The following is a 27,462-nucleotide window of genomic DNA, read 5'->3' on the forward strand; positions in this document are numbered from 1 at the left end:
CTTGTGACACAGAGAGGCCGCCTGGAAGCAATGGTCCACTGTTACACTGCGGATTCAAGAAGACCATGGGGACAGCACGGAACCTCATGGAACCATCCGTCCATTGGGACACAGCGGGGCCTCATGGAATCAAGGAGACCGTGGTGACACAGGTGATGCACATGAAGCCAAGGAGCCATTGTGACACAGCGGGGGCTCATGGGATCAAGGAGACAATTGTGACAGTACAGAACCTCCTAGAAACAAGGCTCCATGGTGACACCGTGGGGAATCATGGAATCAAGGAGCCCCTTGTGACACAGAGAGGCCGCCTGGAAGCAATGGTCCACTGTTACACTGCGGATTCAAGAAGACCATGGGACAGCACGGAACCTCATGGGACCCTCCGTCCATTGGGACACAGCGGGGCCTCATGGGCACAAGGGGACCATTGTGGCAAAGCAGGGCCTCATGGAAGCATGGAGAGCATTGTGACATTGTGGGCAATCATGGAAGCATGGAGAGCATTGTGCCACTAAGGAAACTGATGGAACCAAGGCGATCACTGGGACACAATGGAAGCACATGGAATCAAGGCTCCATGATGACTTTGGAGGGCCTCATGGAGCACAGCATCCATTGTGACACAGCAAGACCTCGTGGAACCAAGGAGCCTTTGTGATACTCCAGATGCGCATGGAAGCCAGGGTGCACTGAGACACAGCGGGGCCTTGTTGGAACCAAAGACACCTCTGCAAAAAGCAGGGTAGCTCCCAGAACCAAGGAGTCCATTGTTACATTGTAGAAAATTATACATTACATTCTAGAAAACCTATGGAACCAAGGGGCTATTGTGACACAGTGAGGCCACATGGAAGCAATTGTCCATTATGACAATGTGGATCAAAGGTGAGCATGGTGACACTGCGGAACCTCATGGAAGCAAGGAGCCATTGTGACAAAGTGGGGCCTCATGGAATCAAGGAGACCATTGTGACACAGGTGATGCACATGAAGCCAAGGAGCCATTGTGACCCAGTGGGGCCTCATGGAATCAAGGAGACTATTGTGACACAGGTGATGCACATGAAGCCAAGGAGCCATTGTGACACAGTGGGGCCTCATGGAATCAAGGAGACTATTGTGACACAGGTGATGCACATGAAGCCAAGGAGCCATTGTGACACAGTGGGGCCTCATGGAATCAAGGAGACCATGGTGACACAGGTGATGCACATGAAGCCAAGGAGCCATTGTGACACAGCGGGGCTTCTTCCCTTGAGCTCTGCAGCTGGCGGTCCCAGCCCACGGCACCATGTGCCATCTGCTCTCCTCAGGGCTCTGCCTGCACACAGGCCCAGAGAAGTTTTCCTGTTTGTAAGGAAAGAATGGAAAAGCCTGAGCAGGTTTCCTCAACAACAAACCCTACATGCTCAGTCCAGGCTGCCTGGAATGATGTCCCCTTTCTACAAGGGACCCTGTGAGCAGGAATGATCTCTGAAAGCAGAATTCTCGCAGTCTTTCCACTGAATTCTCTGTCCCTGTCCTTTGCCTGGCTCTCTGTTGCAGATGGAAGCTGCTGCTGCCATTCTCAGCTTGAAGCCCTCTTTTGATGCAAGCAGGTGCTCCCAGGTGTGTTCAGCAGCTGTTGCTCAGTGTTGATGCAAAGCTTTTGTGTTCCTCATGGAAGCAAGGAGCCATTGTGACACTGCAGGGGCTCATGGCATCAAGGAGACAATTGTGACAGTACAGAACCTCCTAGAAACAAGGCTCCATGGTGACACCGTGGCGAATCATGGAATCAAGGAGCCCCTTGTGACACAGAGAGGCCGCCTGGAAGCAATGGTCCATTGTTACACTGCGGATTCAAGAAGACCATGGGGACAGCACGGAACCTCATGGAACCCTCCGTCCACTGGGACACAGCGGGGCCTCATGGAAGCATGGAGAGCATTGTGACATTGTGGGCAATCATGGAAGCATGGAGAGCATTGTGCCACTAAGGAAACTGATGGAACCAAGGCGATCACTGGGACACAATGGAAGCACATGGAATCAAGGCTCCATGATGACTTTGGAGGGCCTCATGGAGCACAGCATCCATTGTGACACAGCAAGACCTCGTGGAACCAAGGAGCCTTTGTGATACTCCAGATGCGCATGGAAGCCAGGGTGCACTGAGACACAGCGGGGCCTTGTTGGAACCAAAGACACCTCTGCAAAAAGCAGGGTAGCTCCCAGAACCAAGGAGTCCATTGTTACATTGTAGAAAATTATACATTACATTCTAGAAAACCTATGGAACCAAGGGGCTATTGTGACACAGTGGGGCCACATGGAAGCAATTGTCCATTATGACAATGTGGATCAAAGGTGAGCATGGTGACACTGCGGAACCTCATGGAAGCAAGGAGCCTTTGACACGCAGTGGGGCCTCATGGAATCAAGGAGACCATTGTGACACAGGTGATGCACATGAAGCCAAGGAGCCATTGTGACACAGTGGGGCATCATGGAATCAAGGAGACTATTGTGACACAGGTGATGCACATGAAGCCAAGGAGCCATTGTGACACAGTGGGGCCTCATGGAATCAAGGAGACCATTGTGACACAGGTGATGCACATGAAGCCAAGGAGCCATTGTGACACAGTGGGGCCTCATGGAATCAAGGAGACTATTGTGACACAGGTGATGCACATGAAGCCAAGGAGCCATTGTGACACAGTGGGGCCTCATGGAATCAAGGAGACCATGGTGACACAGGTGATGCACATGAAGCCAAGGAGCCATTGTGACACAGTGGGGCCTCATGGAATCAAGGAGACCATGGTGACACAGGTGATGCACATGAAGCCAAGGAGCCATTGTGACACAGCGGGGCTTCTTCCCTTGAGCTCTGCAGCTGGCGGTCCCAGCCCACGGCACCATGTGCCATCTGCTCTCCTCAGGGCTCTGCCTGCACACAGGCCCAGAGAAGTTTTCCTGTTTGTAAGGAAAGAATGGAAAAGCCTGAGCAGGTTTCCTAAACAAAAATCCCTACATGCTCCGTCCAGGCTGCCTGGAATGATGTCCCCTTTCTACAAGGGACACTGTGAGCAGGAATGATCTCTGGGAGCAGAATTCTCGCAGTCTTTCCACTGAATTCTCTGTCCCTGTCCTTTGCCTGGCTCTCTGTTGCAGATGGAAGCTGCTGCTGCCATTCTCAGCTTGAAGCCCTCTTTTGATGCAAGCAGGTGCTCCCAGGTGTGTTCAGCAGCTGTTGCTCAGTGTTGATGCAAAGCTTTTGTGTTCCTCATGGAAGCAAGGAGCCATTGTGACACTGCAGGGGCTCATGGCATCAAGGAGACAATTGTGACAGTACAGAACCTCCTAGAAACAAGGCTCCATGGTGACACCGTGGCGAATCATGGAATCAAGGAGCCCCTTGTGACACAGAGAGGCCGCCTGGAAGCAATGGTCCACAGTTACACTGCGGATTCAAGAAGACCATGGGGACAGCACGGAACCTCATGGAACCATCCGTCCATTGGGACACAGCGGGGCCTCATGGAATCAAGGAGACCATGGTGACACAGGTGATGCACATGAAGCCAAGGAGCCATTGTGACACAGCGGGGGCTCATGGGATCAAGGAGACAATTGTGACAGTACAGAACCTCCTAGAAACAAGGCTCCATGGTGACACCGTGGGGAATCATGGAATCAAGGAGCCCCTTGTGACACAGAGAGGCCGCCTGGAAGCAATGGTCCATTGTTACACTGCGGATTCAAGAAGACCATGGGGACAGCACGAAACCTCATGGGACCCTCCGTCCATTGGGACACAGCGGGGCCTCATGGTCACAAGGGGACCATTGTGGCAAAGCAGGGCCTCATGGAAGCATGGAGAGCATTGTGACATTGTGGGCAATCATGGAAGCATGGAGAGCATTGTGCCACTAAGGAAACTGATGGAACCAAGGCGATCACTGGGACACAATGGAAGCACATGGAATCAAGGCTCCATGATGACTTTGGAGGGCCTCATGGAGCACAGCATCCATTGTGACACAGCAAGACCTCGTGGAACCAAGGAGCCTTTGTGATACTCCAGATGCGCATGGAAGCCAGGGTGCACTGAGACACAGCGGGGCCTTGTTGGAACCAAAGACACCTCTGCAAAAAGCAGGGTAGCTCCCAGAACCAAGGAGTCCATTGTTACATTGTAGAAAATTATACATTACATTCTAGAAAACCTATGGAACCAAGGGGCTATTGTGACACAGTGGGGCCACATGGAAGCAATTGTCCATTATGACAATGTGGATCAAAGGTGAGCATGGTGACACTGTGGAACCTCATGGAAGCAAGGAGCCATTGTGACAAAGTGGGGCCTCATGGAATCAAGGAGACCATTGTGACACAGGTGATGCACATGAAGCCAAGGAGCCATTGTGACACAGTGGGGCCTCATGGAATCAAGGAGACCATTGTGACACAGGTGATGCACATGAAGCCAAGGAGCCATTGTGACACAGTGGGGCCTCATGGAATCAAGGAGACCATGGTGACACAGGTGATGCACATGAAGCCAAGGAGCCATTGTGACACAGTGGGGCCTCATGGAATCAAGGAGACCATGGTGACACAGGTGATGCACATGAAGCCAAGGAGCCATTGTGACACAGCGGGGCTTCTTCCCTTGAGCTCTGCAGCTGGCGGTCCCAGCCCACGGCACCATGTGCCATCTGCTCTCCTCAGGGCTCTGCCTGCACACAGGCCCAGAGAAGTTTTCCTGTTTGTAAGGAAAGAATGGAAAAGCCTGAGCAGGTTTCCTCAACAACAAACCCTACATGCTCAGTCCAGGCTGCCTGGAATGATGTCCCCTTTCTACAAGGGACCCTGTGAGCAGGAATGATCTCTGAAAGCAGAATTCTCGCAGTCTTTCCACTGAATTCTCTGTCCCTGTCCTTTGCCTGGCTCTCTGTTGCAGATGGAAGCTGCTGCTGCCATTCTCAGCTTGAAGCCCTCTTTTGATGCAAGCAGGTGCTCCCAGGTGTGTTCAGCAGCTGTTGCTCAGTGTTGATGCAAAGCTTTTGTGTTCCTCATGGAAGCAAGGAGCCATTGTGACACTGCAGGGGCTCATGGCATCAAGGAGACAATTGTGACAGTACAGAACCTCCTAGAAACAAGGCTCCATGGTGACACCGTGGCGAATCATGGAATCAAGGAGCCCCTTGTGACACAGAGAGGCCGCCTGGAAGCAATGGTCCATTGTTACACTGCGGATTCAAGAAGACCATGGGGACAGCACGGAACCTCATGGAACCCTCCGTCCACTGGGACACAGCGGGGCCTCATGGAAGCATGGAGAGCATTGTGACATTGTGGGCAATCATGGAAGCATGGAGAGCATTGTGCCACTAAGGAAACTGATGGAACCAAGGCGATCACTGGGACACAATGGAAGCACATGGAATCAAGGCTCCATGATGACTTTGGAGGGCCTCATGGAGCACAGCATCCATTGTGACACAGCAAGACCTCGTGGAACCAAGGAGCCTTTGTGATACTCCAGATGCGCATGGAAGCCAGGGTGCACTGAGACACAGCGGGGCCTTGTTGGAACCAAAGACACCTCTGCAAAAAGCAGGGTAGCTCCCAGAACCAAGGAGTCCATTGTTACATTGTAGAAAATTATACATTACATTCTAGAAAACCTATGGAACCAAGGGGCTATTGTGACACAGTGGGGCCACATGGAAGCAATTGTCCATTATGACAATGTGGATCAAAGGTGAGCATGGTGACACTGCGGAACCTCATGGAAGCAAGGAGCCATTGTGACACAGTGGGGCCTCATGGAATCAAGGAGACCATTGTGACACAGGTGATGCACATGAAGCCAAGGAGCCATTGTGACCCAGTGGGGCCTCATGGAATCAAGGAGACTATTGTGACACAGGTGATGCACATGAAGCCAAGGAGCCATTGTGACACAGTGGGGCCTCATGGAATCAAGGAGACCATGGTGACACAGGTGATGCACATGAAGCCAAGGAGCCATTGTGACACAGCGGGGCTTCTTCCCTTGAGCTCTGCAGCTGGCGGTCCCAGCCCACGGCACCATGTGCCATCTGCTCTCCTCAGGGCTCTGCCTGCACACAGGCCCAGAGAAGTTTTCCTGTTTGTAAGGAAAGAATGGAAAAGCCTGAGCAGGTTTCCTCAACAACAAACCCTACATGCTCAGTCCAGGCTGCCTGGAATGATGTCCCCTTTCTACAAGGGACCCTGTGAGCAGGAATGATCTCTGAAAGCAGAATTCTCGCAGTCTTTCCACTGAATTCTCTGCCCCTGTCCTTTGCCTGGCTCTCTGTTGCAGATGGAAGCTGCTGCTGCCATTCTCAGCTTGAAGCCCTCTTTTGATGCAAGCAGGTGCTCCCAGGTGTGTTCAGCAGCTGTTGCTCAGTGTTGATGCAAAGCTTTTGTGTTCCTCATGGAAGCAAGGAGCCATTGTGACACTGCAGGGGCTCATGGCATCAAGGAGACAATTGTGACAGTACAGAACCTCCTAGAAACAAGGCTCCATGGTGACACCGTGGCGAATCATGGAATCAAGGAGCCCCTTGTGACACAGAGAGGCCGCCTGGAAGCAATGGTCCATTGTTACACTGCGGATTCAAGAAGACCATGGGACAGCACGGAACCTCATGGGACCCTCCGTCCATTGGGACACAGCGGGGCCTCATGGGCACAAGGGGACCATTGTGGCAAAGCAGGGCCTCATGGAAGCATGGAGAGCATTGTGACATTGTGGGCAATCATGGAAGCATGGAGAGCATTGTGCCACTAAGGAAACTGATGGAACCAAGGCGATCACTGGGACACAATGGAAGCACATGGAATCAAGGCTCCATGATGACTTTGGAGGGCCTCATGGAGCACAGCATCCATTGTGACACAGCAAGACCTCGTGGAACCAAGGAGCCTTTGTGATACTCCAGATGCGCATGGAAGCCAGGGTGCACTGAGACACAGCGGGGCCTTGTTGGAACCAAAGACACCTCTGCAAAAAGCAGGGTAGCTCCCAGAACCAAGGAGTCCATTGTTACATTGTAGAAAATTATACATTACATTCTAGAAAACCTATGGAACCAAGGGGCTATTGTGACACAGTGGGGCCACATGGAAGCAATTGTCCATTATGACAATGTGGATCAAAGGTGAGCATGGTGACACTGCGGAACCTCATGGAAGCAAGGAGCCATTGTGACACAGTGGGGCCTCATGGAATCAAGGAGACCATTGTGACACAGGTGATGCACATGAAGCCAAGGAGCCATTGTGACCCAGTGGGGCCTCATGGAATCAAGGAGACTATTGTGACACAGGTGATGCACATGAAGCCAAGGAGCCATTGTGACACAGTGGGGCCTCATGGAATCAAGGAGACCATGGTGACACAGGTGATGCACATGAAGCCAAGGAGCCATTGTGACACAGCGGGGCTTCTTCCCTTGAGCTCTGCAGCTGGCGGTCCCAGCCCACGGCACCATGTGCCATCTGCTCTCCTCAGGGCTCTGCCTGCACACAGGCCCAGAGAAGTTTTCCTGTTTGTAAGGAAAGAATGGAAAAGCCTGAGCAGGTTTCCTCAACAACAAACCCTACATGCTCAGTCCAGGCTGCCTGGAATGATGTCCCCTTTCTACAAGGGACCCTGTGAGCAGGAATGATCTCTGAAAGCAGAATTCTCGCAGTCTTTCCACTGAATTCTCTGCCCCTGTCCTTTGCCTGGCTCTCTGTTGCAGATGGAAGCTGCTGCTGCCATTCTCAGCTTGAAGCCCTCTTTTGATGCAAGCAGGTGCTCCCAGGTGTGTTCAGCAGCTGTTGCTCAGTGTTGATGCAAAGCTTTTGTGTTCCTCATGGAAGCAAGGAGCCATTGTGACACTGCAGGGGCTCATGGCATCAAGGAGACAATTGTGACAGTACAGAACCTCCTAGAAACAAGGCTCCATGGTGACACCGTGGCGAATCATGGAATCAAGGAGCCCCTTGTGACACAGAGAGGCCGCCTGGAAGCAATGGTCCATTGTTACACTGCGGATTCAAGAAGACCATGGGACAGCACGGAACCTCATGGGACCCTCCGTCCATTGGGACACAGCGGGGCCTCATGGGCACAAGGGGACCATTGTGGCAAAGCAGGGCCTCATGGAAGCATGGAGAGCATTGTGACATTGTGGGCAATCATGGAAGCATGGAGAGCATTGTGCCACTAAGGAAACTGATGGAACCAAGGCGATCACTGGGACACAATGGAAGCACATGGAATCAAGGCTCCATGATGACTTTGGAGGGCCTCATGGAGCACAGCATCCATTGTGACACAGCAAGACCTCGTGGAACCAAGGAGCCTTTGTGATACTCCAGATGCGCATGGAAGCCAGGGTGCACTGAGACACAGCGGGGCCTTGTTGGAACCAAAGACACCTCTGCAAAAAGCAGGGTAGCTCCCAGAACCAAGGAGTCCATTGTTACATTGTAGAAAATTATACATTACATTCTAGAAAACCTATGGAACCAAGGGGCTATTGTGACACAGTGGGGCCACATGGAAGCAATTGTCCATTATGACAATGTGGATCAAAGGTGAGCATGGTGACACTGCGGAACCTCATGGAAGCAAGGAGCCATTGTGACACGGTGGGGCCTCATGGAATCAAGGAGACCATTGTGACACAGGTGATGCACATGAAGCCAAGGAGCCATTGTGACACAGTGGGGCATCATGGAATCAAGGAGACTATTGTGACACAGGTGATGCACATGAAGCCAAGGAGCCATTGTGACACAGTGGGGCCTCATGGAATCAAGGAGACTATTGTGACACAGGTGATGCACATGAAGCCAAGGAGCCATTGTGACCCAGTGGGGCCTCATGGAATCAAGGAGACCATGGTGACACAGGTGATGCACATGAAGCCAAGGAGCCATTGTGACACAGTGGGGCCTCATGGAATCAAGGAGACCATGGTGACACAGGTGATGCACATGAAGCCAAGGAGCCATTGTGACACAGCGGGGCTTCTTCCCTTGAGCTCTGCAGCTGGCGGTCCCAGCCCACGGCACCATGTGCCATCTGCTCTCCTCAGGGCTCTGCCTGCACACAGGCCCAGAGAAGTTTTCCTGTTTGTAAGGAAAGAATGGAAAAGCCTGAGCAGGTTTCCTAAACAAAAATCCCTACATGCTCCGTCCAGGCTGCCTGGAATGATGTCCCCTTTCTACAAGGGACACTGTGAGCAGGAATGATCTCTGGGAGCAGAATTCTCGCAGTCTTTCCACTGAATTCTCTGTCCCTGTCCTTTCCCTGGCTCTCTGTTGCAGATGGAAGCTGCTGCTGCCATTCTCAGCTTGAAGCCCTCTTTTGATGCAAGCAGATGCTCCCAGGTGTGTTCAGCAGCTGTTGCTCAGTGTTGATGCAAAGCTTTTGTGTTCCTCATGGAAGCAAGGAGCCATTGTGACACTGCAGGGGCTCATGGCATCAAGGAGACAATTGTGACAGTACAGAACCTCCTAGAAACAAGGCTCCATGGTGACACCGTGGCGAATCATGGAATCAAGGAGCCCCTTGTGACACAGAGAGGCCGCCTGGAAGCAATGGTCCACTGTTACACTGCGGATTCAAGAAGACCATGGGGACAGCACGGAACCTCATGGAACCATCCGTCCATTGGGACACAGCGGGGCCTCATGGAATCAAGGAGACCATGGTGACACAGGTGATGCACATGAAGCCAAGGAGCCATTGTGACACAGCGGGGGCTCATGGGATCAAGGAGACAATTGTGACAGTACAGAACCTCCTAGAAACAAGGCTCCATGGTGACACCGTGGGGAATCATGGAATCAAGGAGCCCCTTGTGACACAGAGAGGCCGCCTGGAAGCAATGGTCCATTGTTACACTGCGGATTCAAGAAGACCATGGGGACAGCACGAAACCTCATGGGACCCTCCGTCCATTGGGACACAGCGGGGCCTCATGGGCACAAGGGGACCATTGTGGCAAAGCAGGGCCTCATGGAAGCATGGAGAGCATTGTGACATTGTGGGCAATCATGGAAGCATGGAGAGCATTGTGCCACTAAGGAAACTGATGGAACCAAGGCGATCACTGGGACACAATGGAAGCACATGGAATCAAGGCTCCATGATGACTTTGGAGGGCCTCATGGAGCACAGCATCCATTGTGACACAGCAAGACCTCGTGGAACCAAGGAGCCTTTGTGATACTCCAGATGCGCATGGAAGCCAGGGTGCACTGAGACACAGCGGGGCCTTGTTGGAACCAAAGACACCTCTGCAAAAAGCAGGGTAGCTCCCAGAACCAAGGAGTCCATTGTTACATTGTAGAAAATTATACATTACATTCTAGAAAACCTATGGAACCAAGGGGCTATTGTGACACCGTGGGGCCACATGGAAGCAATTGTCCATTATGACAATGTGGATCAAAGGTGAGCATGGTGACACTGCGGAACCTCATGGAAGCAAGGAGCCATTGTGACACAGTGGGGCCTCATGGAATCAAGGAGACCATTGTGACACAGGTGATGCACATGAAGCCAAGGAGCCATTGTGACACAGTGGGGCCTCATGGAATCAAGGAGACTATTGTGACACAGGTGATGCACGTGAAGCCAAGGAGCCATTGTGACACAGTGGGGCCTCATGGAATCAAGGAGACCATGGTGACACAGGTGATGCACATGAAGCCAAGGAGCCATTGTGACACAGTGGGGCCTCATGGAATCAAGGAGACCATGGTGACACAGGTGATGCACATGAAGCCAAGGAGCCATTGTGACACAGCGGGGCTTCTTCCCTTGAGCTCTGCAGCTGGCTGTCCCAGCCCACGGCACCATGTGCCAACTGCTCTCCTTAGGGCTCTGCCTGCACACAGGCCCAGAGAAGTTTTCCTGTTTGTAAGGAAAGAATGGAAAAGCCTGAGCAGGTTTCCTAAACAAAAATCCCTACATGCTCCGTCCAGGCTGCCTGGAATGATGTCCCCTTTCTACAAGGGACACTGTGAGCAGGAATGATCTCTGGGAGCAGAATTCTCGCAGTCTTTCCACTGAATTCTCTGTCCCTGTCCTTTGCCTGGCTCTCTGTTGCAGATGGAAGCTGCTGCTGCCATTCTCAGCTTGAAGCCCTCTTTTGATGCAAGCAGGTGCTCCCAGGTGTGTTCAGCAGCTGTTGCTCAGTGTTGATGCAAAGCTTTTGTGTTCCTCATGGAAGCAAGGAGCCATTGTGACACTGCAGGGGCTCATGGCATCAAGGAGACAATTGTGACAGTACAGAACCTCCTAGAAACAAGGCTCCATGGTGACACCGTGGGGAATCATGGAATCAAGGAGCCCCTTGTGACACAGAGAGGCCGCCTGGAAGCAATGGTCCACTGTTACACTGCGGATTCAAGAAGACCATGGGGACAGCACGGAACCTCATGGAACCCTCCGTCCACTGGGACACAGCGGGGCCTCATGGAAGCATGGAGAGCATTGTGACATTGTGGGCAATCATGGAAGCATGGAGAGCATTGTGCCACTAAGGAAACTGATGGAACCAAGGCGATCACTGGGACACAATGGAAGCACATGGAATCAAGGCTCCATGATGACTTTGGAGGGCCTCATGGAGCACAGCATCCATTGTGACACAGCAAGACCTCGTGGAACCAAGGAGCCTTTGTGATACTCCAGATGCGCATGGAAGCCAGGGTGCACTGAGACACAGCGGGGCCTTGTTGGAACCAAAGACACCTCTGCAAAAAGCAGGGTAGCTCCCAGAACCAAGGAGTCCATTGTTACATTGTAGAAAATTATACATTACATTCTAGAAAACCTATGGAACCAAGGGGCTATTGTGACACAGTGGGGCCACATGGAAGCAATTGTCCATTATGACAATGTGGATCAAAGGTGAGCATGGTGACACTGCGGAACCTCATGGAAGCAAGGAGCCATTGTGACACAGTGGGGCCTCATGGAATCAAGGAGACCATGGTGACACAGGTGATGCACATGAAGCCAAGGAGCCATTGTGACACAGTGGGGCCTCATGGAATCAAGGAGACTATTGTGACACAGGTGATGCACATGAAGCCAAGGAGCCATTGTGACACAGTGGGGCCTCATGGAATCAAGGAGACCATGGTGACACAGGTGATGCACATGAAGCCAAGGAGCCATTGTGACACAGTGGGGCCTCATGGAATCAAGGAGACCATGGTGACACAGGTGATGCACATGAAGCCAAGGAGCCATTGTGACACAGCGGGGCTTCTTCCCTTGAGCTCTGCAGCTGGCGGTCCCAGCCCACGGCACCATGTGCCATCTGCTCTCCTCAGGGCTCTGCCTGCACACAGGCCCAGAGAAGTTTTCCTGTTTGTAAGGAAAGAATGGAAAAGCCTGAGCAGGTTTCCTCAACAACAAACCCTACATGCTCAGTCCAGGCTGCCTGGAATGATGTCCCCTTTCTACAAGGGACTCTGTGAGCAGGAATGATCTCTGAAAGCAGAATTCTCGCAGTCTTTCCACTGAATTCTCTGCCCCTGTCCTTTGCCTGGCTCTCTGTTGCAGATGGAAGCTGCTGCTGCCATTCTCAGCTTGAAGCCCTCTTTTGATGCAAGCAGGTGCTCCCAGGTGTGTTCAGCAGCTGTTGCTCAGTGTTGATGCAAAGCTTTTGTGTTCCTCATGGAAGCAAGGAGCCATTGTGACACTGCAGAGGCTCATGGCATCAAGGAGACAATTGTGACAGTACAGAACCTCCTAGAAACAAGGCTCCATGATGACACCGTGGGGAATCATGGAATCAAGGAGCCCCTTGTGACACAGAGAGGCCGCCTGGAAGCAATGGTCCACTGTTACACTGCGGATTCAAGAAGACCATGGGGACAGCACGGAACCTCATGGAACCATCCGTCCATTGGGACACAGCGGGGCCTCATGGAATCAAGGAGACCGTGGTGACACAGGTGATGCACATGAAGCCAAGGAGCCATTGTGACACAGCGGGGGCTCATGGGATCAAGGAGACAATTGTGACAGTACAGAACCTCCTAGAAACAAGGCTCCATGGTGACACCGTGGGGAATCATGGAATCAAGGAGCCCCTTGTGACACAGAGAGGCCGCCTGGAAGCAATGGTCCATTGTTACACTGCGGATTCAAGAAGACCATGGGACAGCACGGAACCTCATGGGACCCTCCGTCCATTGGGACACAGCGGGGCCTCATGGGCACAAGGGGACCATTGTGGCAAAGCAGGGCCTCATGGAAGCATGGAGAGCATTGTGACATTGTGGGCAATCATGGAAGCATGGAGAGCATTGTGCCACTAAGGAAACTGATGGAACCAAGGCGATCACTGGGACACAATGGAAGCACATGGAATCAAGGCTCCATGATGACTTTGGAGGGCCTCATGGAGCACAGCATCCATTGTGACACAGCAAGACCTCGTGGAACCAAGGAGCCTTTGTGATACTCCAGATGCGCATGGAAGCCAGGGTGCACTGAGACACAGCGGGGCCTTGTTGGAACCAAAGACACCTCTGCAAAAAGCAGGGTAGCTCACAGAACCAAGGAGTCCATTGTTACATTGTAGAAAATTATACATTACATTCTAGAAAACCTATGGAACCAAGGGGCTATTGTGACACAGTGGGGCCACATGGAAGCAATTGTCCATTATGACAATGTGGATCAAAGGTGAGCATGGTGACACTGCGGAACCTCATGGAAGCAAGGAGCCATTGTGACAAAGTGGGGCCTCATGGAATCAAGGAGACCATTGTGACACAGGTGATGCACATGAAGCCAAGGAGCCATTGTGACCCAGTGGGGCCTCATGGAATCAAGGAGACTATTGTGACACAGGTGATGCACATGAAGCCAAGGAGCCATTGTGACACAGTGGGGCCTCATGGAATCAAGGAGACTATTGTGACACAGGTGATGCACATGAAGCCAAGGAGCCATTGTGACACAGTGGGGCCTCATGGAATCAAGGAGACCATGGTGACACAGGTGATGCACATGAAGCCAAGGAGCCATTGTGACACAGCGGGGCTTCTTCCCTTGAGCTCTGCAGCTGGCGGTCCCAGCCCACGGCACCATGTGCCATCTGCTCTCCTCAGGGCTCTGCCTGCACACAGGCCCAGAGAAGTTTTCCTGTTTGTAAGGAAAGAATGGAAAAGCCTGAGCAGGTTTCCTCAACAACAAACCCTACATGCTCAGTCCAGGCTGCCTGGAATGATGTCCCCTTTCTACAAGGGACCCTGTGAGCAGGAATGATCTCTGAAAGCAGAATTCTCGCAGTCTTTCCACTGAATTCTCTGTCCCTGTCCTTTGCCTGGCTCTCTGTTGCAGATGGAAGCTGCTGCTGCCATTCTCAGCTTGAAGCCCTCTTTTGATGCAAGCAGGTGCTCCCAGGTGTGTTCAGCAGCTGTTGCTCAGTGTTGATGCAAAGCTTTTGTGTTCCTCATGGAAGCAAGGAGCCATTGTGACACTGCAGGGGCTCATGGCATCAAGGAGACAATTGTGACAGTACAGAACCTCCTAGAAACAAGGCTCCATGGTGACACCGTGGCGAATCATGGAATCAAGGAGCCCCTTGTGACACAGAGAGGCCGCCTGGAAGCAATGGTCCATTGTTACACTGCGGATTCAAGAAGACCATGGGGACAGCACGGAACCTCATGGAACCCTCCGTCCACTGGGACACAGCGGGGCCTCATGGAAGCATGGAGAGCATTGTGACATTGTGGGCAATCATGGAAGCATGGAGAGCATTGTGCCACTAAGGAAACTGATGGAACCAAGGCGATCACTGGGACACAATGGAAGCACATGGAATCAAGGCTCCATGATGACTTTGGAGGGCCTCATGGAGCACAGCATCCATTGTGACACAGCAAGACCTCGTGGAACCAAGGAGCCTTTGTGATAGTCCAGATGCGCATGGAAGCCAGGGTGCACTGAGACACAGCGGGGCCTTGTTGGAACCAAAGACACCTCTGCAAAAAGCAGGGTAGCTCCCAGAACCAAGGAGTCCATTGTTACATTGTAGAAAATTATACATTACATTCTAGAAAACCTATGGAACCAAGGGGCTATTGTGACACAGTGGGGCCACATGGAAGCAATTGTCCATTATGACAATGTGGATCAAAGGTGAGCATGGTGACACTGCGGAACCTCATGGAAGCAAGGAGCCATTGTGACACAGTGGGGCCTCATGGAATCAAGGAGACCATTGTGACACAGGTGATGCACATGAAGCCAAGGAGCCATTGTGACCCAGTGGGGCCTCATGGAATCAAGGAGACCATGGTGACACAGGTGATGCACATGAAGCCAAGGAGCCATTGTGACACAGCGGGGCTTCTTCCCTTGAGCTCTGCAGCTGGCGGTCCCAGCCCACGGCACCATGTGCCATCTGCTCTCCTCAGGGCTCTGCCTGCACACAGGCCCAGAGAAGTTTTCCTGTTTGTAAGGAAAGAATGGAAAAGCCTGAGCAGGTTTCTTCAACAACAAACCCTACATGCTCAGTCCAGGCTGCCTGGAATGATGTCCCCTTTCTACAAGGGACCCTGTGAGCAGGAATGATCTCTGAAAGCAGAATTCTCGCAGTCTTTCCACTGAATTCTCTGTCCCTGTCCTTTGCCTGGCTCTCTGTTGCAGATGGAAGCTGCTGCTGCCATTCTCAGCTTGAAGCCCTCTTTTGATGCAAGCAGATGCTCCCAGGTGTGTTCAGCAGCTGTTGCTCAGTGTTGATGCAAAGCTTTTGTGTTCCTCATGGAAGCAAGGAGCCATTGTGACACTGCAGGGGCTCATGGCATCAAGGAGACAATTGTGACAGTACAGAACCTCCTAGAAACAAGGCTCCATGGTGACACCGTGGCGAATCATGGAATCAAGGAGCCCCTTGTGACACAGAGAGGCCGCCTGGAAGCAATGGTCCACTGTTACACTGCGGATTCAAGAAGACCATGGGGACAGCACGGAACCTCATGGAACCATCCGTCCATTGGGACACAGCGGGGCCTCATGGAATCAAGGAGACCATGGTGACACAGGTGATGCACATGAAGCCAAGGAGCCATTGTGACACAGCGGGGGCTCATGGGATCAAGGAGACAATTGTGACAGTACAGAACCTCCTAGAAACAAGGCTCCATGGTGACACCGTGGGGAATCATGGAATCAAGGAGCCCCTTGTGACACAGAGAGGCCGCCTGGAAGCAATGGTCCATTGTTACACTGCGGATTCAAGAAGACCATGGGGACAGCACGGAACCTCATGGGACCCTCCGTCCATTGGGACACAGCGGGGCCTCATGGTCACAAGGGGACCATTGTGGCAAAGCAGGGCCTCATGGAAGCATGGAGAGCATTGTGACATTGTGGGCAATCATGGAAGCATGGAGAGCATTGTGCCACTAAGGAAACTGATGGAACCAAGGCGATCACTGGGACACAATGGAAGCACATGGAATCAAGGCTCCATGATGACTTTGGAGGGCCTCATGGAGCACAGGATCCATTGTGACACAGCAAGACCTCGTGGAACCAAGGAGCCTTTGTGATACTCCAGATGCGCATGGAAGCCAGGGTGCACTGAGACACAGCGGGGCCTTGTTGGAACCAAAGACACCTCTGCAAAAAGCAGGGTAGCTCCCAGAACCAAGGAGTCCATTGTTACATTGTAGAAAATTATACATTACATTCTAGAAAACCTATGGAACCAAGGGGCTATTGTGACACAGTGGGGCCACATGGAAGCAATTGTCCATTATGACAATGTGGATCAAAGGTGAGCATGGTGACACTGCGGAACCTCATGGAAGCAAGGAGCCATTGTGACAAAGTGGGGCCTCATGGAATCAAGGAGACCATTGTGACACAGGTGATGCACATGAAGCCAAGGAGCCATTGTGACACAGTGGGGCCTCATGGAATCAAGGAGACCATGGTGACACAGGTGATGCACATGAAGCCAAGGAGCCATTGTGACACAGTGGGGCCTCATGGAATCAAGGAGACCATGGTGACACAGGTGATGCACATGAAGCCAAGGAGCCATTGTGACACAGCGGGGCTTCTTCCCTTGAGCTCTGCAGCTGGCTGTCCCAGCCCACGGCACCATGTGCCAACTGCTCTCCTTAGGGCTCTGCCTGCACACAGGCCCAGAGAAGTTTTCCTGTTTGTAAGGAAAGAATGGAAAAGCCTGAGCAGGTTTCCTAAACAAAAATCCCTACATGCTCAGTCCAGGCTGCCTGGAATGATGTCCCCTTTCTACAAGGGACACTGTGAGCAGGAATGATCTCTGGGAGCAGAATTCTCGCAGTCTTTCCACTGAATTCTCTGTCCCTGTCCTTTGCCTGGCTCTCTGTTGCAGATGGAAGCTGCTGCTGCCATTCTCAGCTTGAAGCCCTCTTTTGATGCAAGCAGGTGCTCCCAGGTGTGTTCAGCAGCTGTTGCTCAGTGTTGATGCAAAGCTTTTGTGTTCCTCATGGAAGCAAGGAGCCATTGTGACACTGCAGGGGCTCATGGCATCAAGGAGACAATTGTGACAGTACAGAACCTCCTAGAAACAAGGCTCCATGGTGACACCGTGGGGAATCATGGAATCAAGGAGCCCCTTGTGACACAGAGAGGCCGCCTGGAAGCAATGGTCCACTGTTACACTGCGGATTCAAGAAGACCATGGGGACAGCACGGAACCTCATGGAACCCTCCGTCCACTGGGACACAGCGGGGCCTCATGGAAGCATGGAGAGCATTGTGACATTGTGGGCAATCATGGAAGCATGGAGAGCATTGTGCCACTAAGGAAACTGATGGAACCAAGGCGATCACTGGGACACAATGGAAGCACATGGAATCAAGGCTCCATGATGACTTTGGAGGGCCTCATGGAGCACAGCATCCATTGTGACACAGCAAGACCTCGTGGAACCAAGGAGCCTTTGTGATACTCCAGATGCGCATGGAAGCCAGGGTGCACTGAGACATAGCGGGGCCTTGTTGGAACCAAAGACACCTCTGCAAAAAGCAGGGTAGCTCCCAGAACCAAGGAGTCCATTGTTACATTGTAGAAAATTATACATTACATTCTAGAAAACCTATGGAACCAAGGGGCTATTGTGACAGAGTGGGGCCACATGGAAGCAATTGTCCATTATGACAATGTGGATCAAAGGTGAGCATGGTGACACTGCGGAAACTCATGGAAGCAAGGAGCCATTGTGACACAGTGGGGCCTCATGGAATCAAGGAGACCATGGTGACACAGGTGATGCACATGAAGCCAAGGAGCCATTGTGACACAGCGGGGCTTCTTCCCTTGAGCTCTGCAGCTGGCGGTCCCAGCCCACGGCACCATGTGCCATCTGCTCTCCTCAGGGCTCTGCCTGCACACAGGCCCAGAGAAGTTTTCCTGTTTGTAAGGAAAGAATGGAAAAGCCTGAGCAGGTTTCCTAAACAAAAATCCCTACATGCTCCGTCCAGGCTGCCTGCAATGATGTCCCCTTTCTACAAGGGACCCTGTGAGCAGGAATGATCTCTGAAAGCAGAATTCTCGCAGTCTTTCCACTGAATTCTCTGTCCCTGTCCTTTGCCTGGCTCTCTGTTGCAGATGGAAGCTGCTGCTGCCATTCTCAGCTTGAAGCCCTCTTTTGATGCAAGCAGGTGCTCCCAGGTGTGTTCAGCAGCTGTTGCTCAGTGTTGATGCAAAGCTTTTGTGTTCCTCATGGAAGCAAGGAGCCATTGTGACACTGCAGGGGCTCATGGCATCAAGGAGACAATTGTGACAGTACAGAACCTCCTAGAAACAAGGCTCCATGGTGACACCGTGGCGAATCATGGAATCAAGGAGCCCCTTGTGACACAGAGAGGCCGCCTGGAAGCAATGGTCCATTGTTACACTGCGGATTCAAGAAGACCATGGGGACAGCATGGAACCTCATGGGACCCTCCGTCCATTGGGACACAGCGGGGCCTCATGGTCACAAGGGGACCATTGTGGCAAAGCAGGGCCTCATGGAAGCATGGAGAGCATTGTGACATTGTGGGCAATCATGGAAGCATGGAGAGCATTGTGCCACTAAGGAAACTGATGGAACCAAGGCGATCACTGGGACACAATGGAAGCACATGGAATCAAGGCTCCATGATGACTTTGGAGGGCCTCATGGAGCACAGCATCCATTGTGACACAGCAAGACCTCGTGGAACCAAGGAGCCTTTGTGATACTCCAGATGCGCATGGAAGCCAGGGTGCACTGAGACACAGCGGGGCCTTGTTGGAACCAAAGACACCTCTGCAAAAAGCAGGGTAGCTCCCAGAACCAAGGAGTCCATTGTTACATTGTAGAAAATTATACATTACATTCTAGAAAACCTATGGAACCCAGGGGCTATTGTGACACAGTGGGGCCACATGGAAGCAATTGTCCATTATGACAATGTGGATCAAAGGTGAGCATGGTGACACTGCGGAACCTCATGGAAGCAAGGAGCCTTTGTGACGCAGTGGGGCCTCATGGAATCAAGGAGACCATTGTGACACAGGTGATGCACATGAAGCCAAGGAGCCATTGTGACACAGTGGGGCCTCATGGAATCAAGGAGACCATGGTGACACAGGTGATGCACATGAAGCCAAGGAGCCATTGTGACACAGCGGGGCTTCTTCCCTTGAGCTCTGCAGCTGGCGGTCCCAGCCCACGGCACCATGTGCCATCTGCTCTCCTCAGGGCTCTGCCTGCACACAGGCCCAGAGAAGTTTTCCTGTTTGTAAGGAAAGAATGGAAAAGCCTGAGCAGGTTTCCTCAACAACAAACCCTACATGCTCAGTCCAGGCTGCCTGGAATGATGTCCCCTTTCTACAAGGGACCCTGTGAGCAGGAATGATCTCTGAAAGCAGAATTCTCGCAGTCTTTCCACTGAATTCTCTGTCCCTGTCCTTTGCCTGGCTCTCTGTTGCAGATGGAAGCTGCTGCTGCCATTCTCAGCTTGAAGCCCTCTTTTGATGCAAGCAGGTGCTCCCAGGTGTGTTCAGCAGCTGTTGCTCAGTGTTGATGCAAAGCTTTTGTGTTCCTCATGGAAGCAAGGAGCCATTGTGACACTGCAGGGGCTCATGGCATCAAGGAGACAATTGTGACAGTACAGAACCTCCTAGAAACAAGGCTCCATGGTGACACCATGGGGAATCATGGAATCAAGGAGCCCCTTGTGACACAGAGAGGCCGCCTGGAAGCAATGGTCCACTGTTACACTGCGGATTCAAGAAGACCATGGGGACAGCACGGAACCTCATGGGACCCTCCGTCCATTGGGACACAGCGGGGCCTCATGGTCACAAGGGGACCATTGTGGCAAAGCAGGGCCTCATGGAAGCATGGAGAGCATTGTGACATTGTGGGCAATCATGGAAGCATGGAGGGCATTGTGCCACTAAGGAAACTGATGGAACCAAGGCGATCACTGGGACACAATGGAAGCACATGGAATCAAGGCTCCATGATGACTTTGGAGGGCCTCATGGAGCACAGGATCCATTGTGACACAGCAAGACCTCGTGGAACCAAGGAGCCTTTGTGATACTCCAGATGCGCATGGAAGCCAGGGTGCACTGAGACACAGCGGGGCCTTGTTGGAACCAAAGACACCTCTGCAAAAAGCAGGGTAGCTCCCAGAACCAAGGAGTCCATTGTTACATTGTAGAAAATTATACATTACATTCTAGAAAACCTATGGAACCAAGGGGCTATTGTGACACAGTGGGGCCACATGGAAGCAATTGTCCATTATGACAATGTGGATCAAAGGTGAGCATGGTGACACTGCGGAACCTCATGGAAGCAAGGAGCCTTTGTGACGCAGTGGGGCCTCATGGAATCAAGGAGACTATTGTGACACAGGTGATGCACATGAAGCCAAGGAGCCATTGTGACACAGTGGGGCCTCATGGAATCAAGGAGACCATGGTGACACAGGTGATGCACATGAAGCCAAGGAGCCATTGTGACACAGCGGGGCTTCTTCCCTTGAGCTCTGCAGCTGGCTGTCCCAGCCCACGGCACCATGTGCCAACTGCTCTCCTTAGGGCTCTGCCTGCACACAGGCCCAGAGAAGTTTTCCTGTTTGTAAGGAAAGAATGGAAAAGCCTGAGCAGGTTTCCTAAACAAAAATCCCTACATGCTCCGTCCAGGCTGCCTGCAATGATGTCCCCTTTCTACAAGGGACACTGTGAGCAGGAATGATCTCTGAAAGCAGAATTCTCGCAGTCTTTCCACTGAATTCTCTGTCCCTGTCCTTTGCCTGGCTCTCTGTTGCAGATGGAAACTGCTGCTGCCATTCTCAGCTTGAAGCCCTCTTTTGATGCAAGCAGGTGCTCCCAGGTGTGTTCAGCAGCTGTTGCTCAGTGTTGATGCAAAGCTTTTGTGTTCCTCATGGAAGCAAGGAGCCATTGTGACACTGCAGGGGCTCATGGGATCAAGGAGACAATTGTGACAGTACAGAACCTCCTAGAAACAAGGCTCCATGGTGACACCGTGGGGAATCATGGAATCAAGGAGCCCCTTGTGACACAGAGAGGCCGCCTGGAAGCAATGGTCCACTGTTACACTGCGGATTCAAGAAGACCATGTGGACAGCACGGAACCTCATGGAACCCTCCGTCCACTGGGACACAGCGGGGCCTCATGGAAGCATGGAGAGCATTGTGACATTGTGGGCAATCATGGAAGCATGGAGAGCATTGTGCCACTAAGGAAACTGATGGAACCAAGGCGATCACTGGGACACAATGGAAGCACATGGAATCAAGGCTCCATGATGACTTTGGAGGGCCTCATGGAGCACAGCATCCATTGTGACACAGCAAGACCTCGTGGAACCAAGGAGCCTTTGTGATACTCCAGATGCGCATGGAAGCCAGGGTGCACTGAGACACAGCGGGGCCTTGTTGGAACCAAAGACACCTCTGCAAAAAGCAGGGTAGCTCCCAGAACCAAGGAGTCCATTGTTACATTGTAGAAAATTATACATTACATTCTAGAAAACCTATGGAACCAAGGGGCTATTGTGACACAGTGGGGCCACATGGAAGCAATTGTCCATTATGACAATGTGGATCAAAGGTGAGCATGGTGACACTGCGGAACCTCATGGAAGCAAGGAGCCTTTGTGACGCAGTGGGGCCTCATGGAATCAAGGAGACTATTGTGACACAGGTGATGCACATGAAGCCAAGGAGCCATTGTGACACAGTGGGGCCTCATGGAATCAAGGAGACCATGGTGACACAGGTGATGCACATGAAGCCAAGGAGCCATTGTGACACAGCGGGGCTTCTTCCCTTGAGCTCTGCAGCTGGCTGTCCCAGCCCACGGCACCATGTGCCATCTGCTCTCCTCAGGGCTCTGCCTGCACACAGGCCCAGACAAGTTTTCCTGTTTGTAAGGAAAGAATGGAAAAGCCTGAGCAGGTTTCCTCAACAACAAACCCTACATGCTCAGTCCAGGCTGCCTGGAATGATGTCCCCTTTCTACAAGGGACCCTGTGAGCAGGAATGATCTCTGGGAGCAGAATTCTCGCAGTCTTTCCACTGAATTCTCTGTCCCTGTCCTTTGCCTGGCTCTCTGTTGCAGATGGAAGCTGCTGCTGCCATTCTCAGCTTGAAGCCCTCTTTTGATGCAAGCAGGTGCTCCCAGGTGTGTTCAGCAGCTGTTGCTCAGTGTTGATGCAAAGCTTTTGTGTTCCTCATGGAAGCAAGGAGCCATTGTGACACTGCAGGGGCTCATGGGATCAAGGAGACAATTGTGACAGTACAGAACCTCCTAGAAACAAGGCTCCATGGTGACACCGTGGGGAATCATGGAATCAAGGAGCCCCTTGTGACACAGAGAGGCCGCCTGGAAGCAATGGTCCACTGTTACACTGCGGATTCAAGAAGACCATGGGGACAGCACGGAACCTCATGGGACCCTCCGTCCATTGGGACACAGCGGGGCCTCATGGTCACAAGGGGACCATTGTGGCAAAGCAGGGCCTCATGGAAGCATGGAGAGCATTGTGACATTGTGGGCAATCATGGAAGCATGGAGAGCATTGTGCCACTAAGGAAACTGATGGAACCAAGGCGATCACTGGGACACAATGGAAGCACATGGAATCAAGGCTCCATGATGACTTTGGAGGGCCTCATGGAGCACAGCATCCATTGTGACACAGCAAGACCTCGTGGAACCAAGGAGCCTTTGTGATACTCCAGATGCGCATGGAAGCCAGGGTGCGCTGAGACACAGCGGGGCCTTGTTGGAACCAAAGACACCTCTGCAAAAAGCAGGGTAGCTCCCAGAACCAAGGAGTCCATTGTTACATTGTAGAAAATTATACATTACATTCTAGAAAACCTATGGAACCAAGGGGCTATTGTGACACAGTGGGGCCACATGGAAGCAATTGTCCATTATGACAATGTGGATCAAAGGTGAGCATGGTGACACTGCGGAACCTCATGGAAGCAAGGAGCCTTTGTGACGCAGTGGGGCCTCATGGAATCAAGGAGACTATTGTGACACAGGTGATGCACATGAAGCCAAGGAGCCATTGTGACACAGTGGGGCCTCATGGAATCAAGGAGACCATGGTGACACAGGTGATGCACATGAAGCCAAGGAGCCATTGTGACACAGTGGGGCCTCATGGAATCAAGGAGACCATGGTGACACAGGTGATGCACATGAAGCCAAGGAGCCATTGTGACACAGCGGGGCTTCTTCCCTTCAGCTCTGCAGCTGGCTGTCCCAGCCCACGGCACCATGTGCCAACTGCTCTCCTTAGGGCTCTGCCTGCACACAGGCCCAGAGAAGTTTTCCTGTTTGTAAGGAAAGAATGGAAAAGCCTGAGCAGGTTTCCTAAACAAAAATCCCTACATGCTCCGTCCAGGCTGCCTGGAATGATGTCCCCTTTCTACAAGGGACCCTGTGAGCAGGAATGATCTCTGGGAGCAGAATTCTCGCAGTCTTTCCACTGAATTCTCTGTCCCTGTCCTTTGCCTGGCTCTCTGTTGCAGATGGAAGCTGCTGCTGCCATTCTCAGCTTGAAGCCCTCTTTTGATGCAAGCAGGTGCTCCCAGGTGTGTTCAGCAGCTGTTGCTCAGTGTTGATGCAAAGCTTTTGTGTTCCTCATGGAAGCAAGGAGCCATTGTGACACTGCAGGGGCTCATGGCATCAAGGAGACAATTGTGACAGTACAGAACCTCCTAGAAACAAGGCTCCATGGTGACACCGTGGGGAATCATGGAATCAAGGAGCCCCTTGTGACACAGAGAGGCCGCCTGGAAGCAATGGTCCACTGTTACACTGCGGATTCAACAAGACCATGTGGACAGCACGGAACCTCATGGAACCCTCCGTCCACTGGGACACAGCGGGGCCTCATGGAAGCATGGAGAGCATTGTGACATTGTGGGCAATCATGGAAGCATGGAGAGCATTGTGCCACTAAGGAAACTGATGGAACCAAGGCGATCACTGGGACACAATGGAAGCACATGGAATCAAGGCTCCATGATGACTTTGGAGGGCCTCATGGAGCACAGCATCCATTGTGACACAGCAAGACCTCGTGGAAGCAAGGAGCCTTTGTGATACTCCAGATGCGCATGGAAGCCAGGGTGCACTGAGACACAGCGGGGCCTTGTTGGAACCAAAGACACCTCTGCAAAAAGCAGGGTAGCTCCCAGAACCAAGGAGTCCATTGTTACATTGTAGAAAATTATACATTACATTCTAGAAAACCTATGGAACCCAGGGGCTATTGTGACACAGTGGGGCCACATGGAAGCAATTGTCCATTATGACAATGTGGATCAAAGGTGAGCATGGTGACACTGCGGAACCTCATGGAAGCAAGGAGCCTTTGTGACGCAGTGGGGCCTCATGGAATCAAGGAGACCATTGTGACACAGGTGATGCACATGAAGCCAAGGAGCCATTGTGACACAGTGGGGCCTCATGGAATCAAGGAGACCATGGTGACACAGGTGATGCACATGAAGCCAAGGAGCCATTGTGACACAGCGGGGCTTCTTCCCTTGAGCTCTGCAGCTGGCGGTCCCAGCCCACGGCACCATGTGCCATCTGCTCTCCTCAGGGCTCTGCCTGCACACAGGCCCAGAGAAGTTTTCCTGTTTGTAAGGAAAGAATGGAAAAGCCTGAGCAGGTTTCCTCAACAACAAACCCTACATGCTCAGTCCAGGCTGCCTGGAATGATGTCCCCTTTCTACAAGGGACCCTGTGAGCAGGAATGATCTCTGAAAGCAGAATTCTCGCAGTCTTTCCACTGAATTCTCTGTCCCTGTCCTTTGCCTGGCTCTCTGTTGCAGATGGAAGCTGCTGCTGCCATTCTCAGCTTGAAGCCCTCTTTTGATGCAAGCAGGTGCTCCCAGGTGTGTTCAGCAGCTGTTGCTCAGTGTTGATGCAAAGCTTTTGTGTTCCTCATGGAAGCAAGGAGCCATTGTGACACTGCAGGGGCTCATGGGATCAAGGAGACAATTGTGACAGTACAGAACCTCCTAGAAACAAGGCTCCATGGTGACACCGTGGGGAATCATGGAATCAAGGAGCCCCTTGTGACACAGAGAGGCCGCCTGGAAGCAATGGTCCACTGTTACACTGCGGATTCAAGAAGACCATGGGGACAGCACGGAACCTCATGGGACCCTCCGTCCATTGGGACACAGCGGGGCCTCATGGTCACAAGGGGACCATTGTGGCAAAGCAGGGCCTCATGGAAGCATGGAGAGCATTGTGACATTGTGGGCAATCATGGAAGCATGGAGAGCATTGTGCCACTAAGGAAACTGATGGAACCAAGGCGATCACTGGGACACAATGGAAGCACATGGAATCAAGGCTCCATGATGACTTTGGAGGGCCTCATGGAGCACAGCATCCATTGTGACACAGCAAGACCTCGTGGAACCAAGGAGCCTTTGTGATACTCCAGATGCGCATGGAAGCCAGGGTGCACTGAGACACAGCGGGGCCTTGTTGGAACCAAAGACACCTCTGCAAAAAGCAGGGTAGCTCCCAGAACCAAGGAGTCCATTGTTACATTGTAGAAAATTATACATTACATTCTAGAAAACCTATGGAACCAAGGGGCTATTGTGACACAGTGGGGCCACATGGAAGCAATTGTCCATTATGACAATGTGGATCAAAGGTGAGCATGGTGACACTGCGGAACCTCATGGAAGCAAGGAGCCTTTGTGACGCAGTGGGGCCTCATGGAATCAAGGAGACTATTGTGACACAGGTGATGCACATGAAGCCAAGGAGCCATTGTGACACAGTGGGGCCTCATGGAATCAAGGAGACCATGGTGACACAGGTGATGCACATGAAGCCAAGGAGCCATTGTGACACAGTGGGGCCTCATGGAATCAAGGAGACCATGGTGACACAGGTGATGCACATGAAGCCAAGGAGCCATTGTGACACAGCGGGGCTTCTTCCCTTCAGCTCTGCAGCTGGCTGTCCCAGCCCACGGCACCATGTGCCAACTGCTCTCCTTAGGGCTCTGCCTGCACACAGGCCCAGAGAAGTTTTCCTGTTTGTAAGGAAAGAATGGAAAAGCCTGAGCAGGTTTCCTAAACAAAAATCCCTACATGCTCCGTCCAGGCTGCCTGGAATGATGTCCCCTTTCTACAAGGGACCCTGTGAGCAGGAATGATCTCTGGGAGCAGAATTCTCGCAGTCTTTCCACTGAATTCTCTGTCCCTGTCCTTTGCCTGGCTCTCTGTTGCAGATGGAAGCTGCTGCTGCCATTCTCAGCTTGAAGCCCTCTTTTGATGCAAGCAGGTGCTCCCAGGTGTGTTCAGCAGCTGTTGCTCAGTGTTGATGCAAAGCTTTTGTGTTCCTCATGGAAGCAAGGAGCCATTGTGACACTGCAGGGGCTCATGGCATCAAGGAGACAATTGTGACAGTACAGAACCTCCTAGAAACAAGGCTCCATGGTGACACCGTGGGGAATCATGGAATCAAGGAGCCCCTTGTGACACAGAGAGGCCGCCTGGAAGCAATGGTCCACTGTTACACTGCGGATTCAACAAGACCATGTGGACAGCACGGAACCTCATGGAACCCTCCGTCCACTGGGACACAGCGGGGCCTCATGGAAGCATGGAGAGCATTGTGACATTGTGGGCAATCATGGAAGCATGGAGAGCATTGTGCCACTAAGGAAACTGATGGAACCAAGGCGATCACTGGGACACAATGGAAGCACATGGAATCAAGGCTCCATGATGACTTTGGAGGGCCTCATGGAGCACAGCATCCATTGTGACACAGCAAGACCTCGTGGAACCAAGGAGCCTTTGTGATACTCCAGATGCGCATGGAAGCCAGGGTGCACTGAGA

The sequence above is a fragment of the Corvus hawaiiensis genome, chromosome 27, assembly GCF_020740725.1.
Source record: "Corvus hawaiiensis isolate bCorHaw1 chromosome 27, bCorHaw1.pri.cur, whole genome shotgun sequence".
In the NCBI taxonomy this organism is placed as follows: Eukaryota; Metazoa; Chordata; class Aves; order Passeriformes; family Corvidae; genus Corvus; species Corvus hawaiiensis.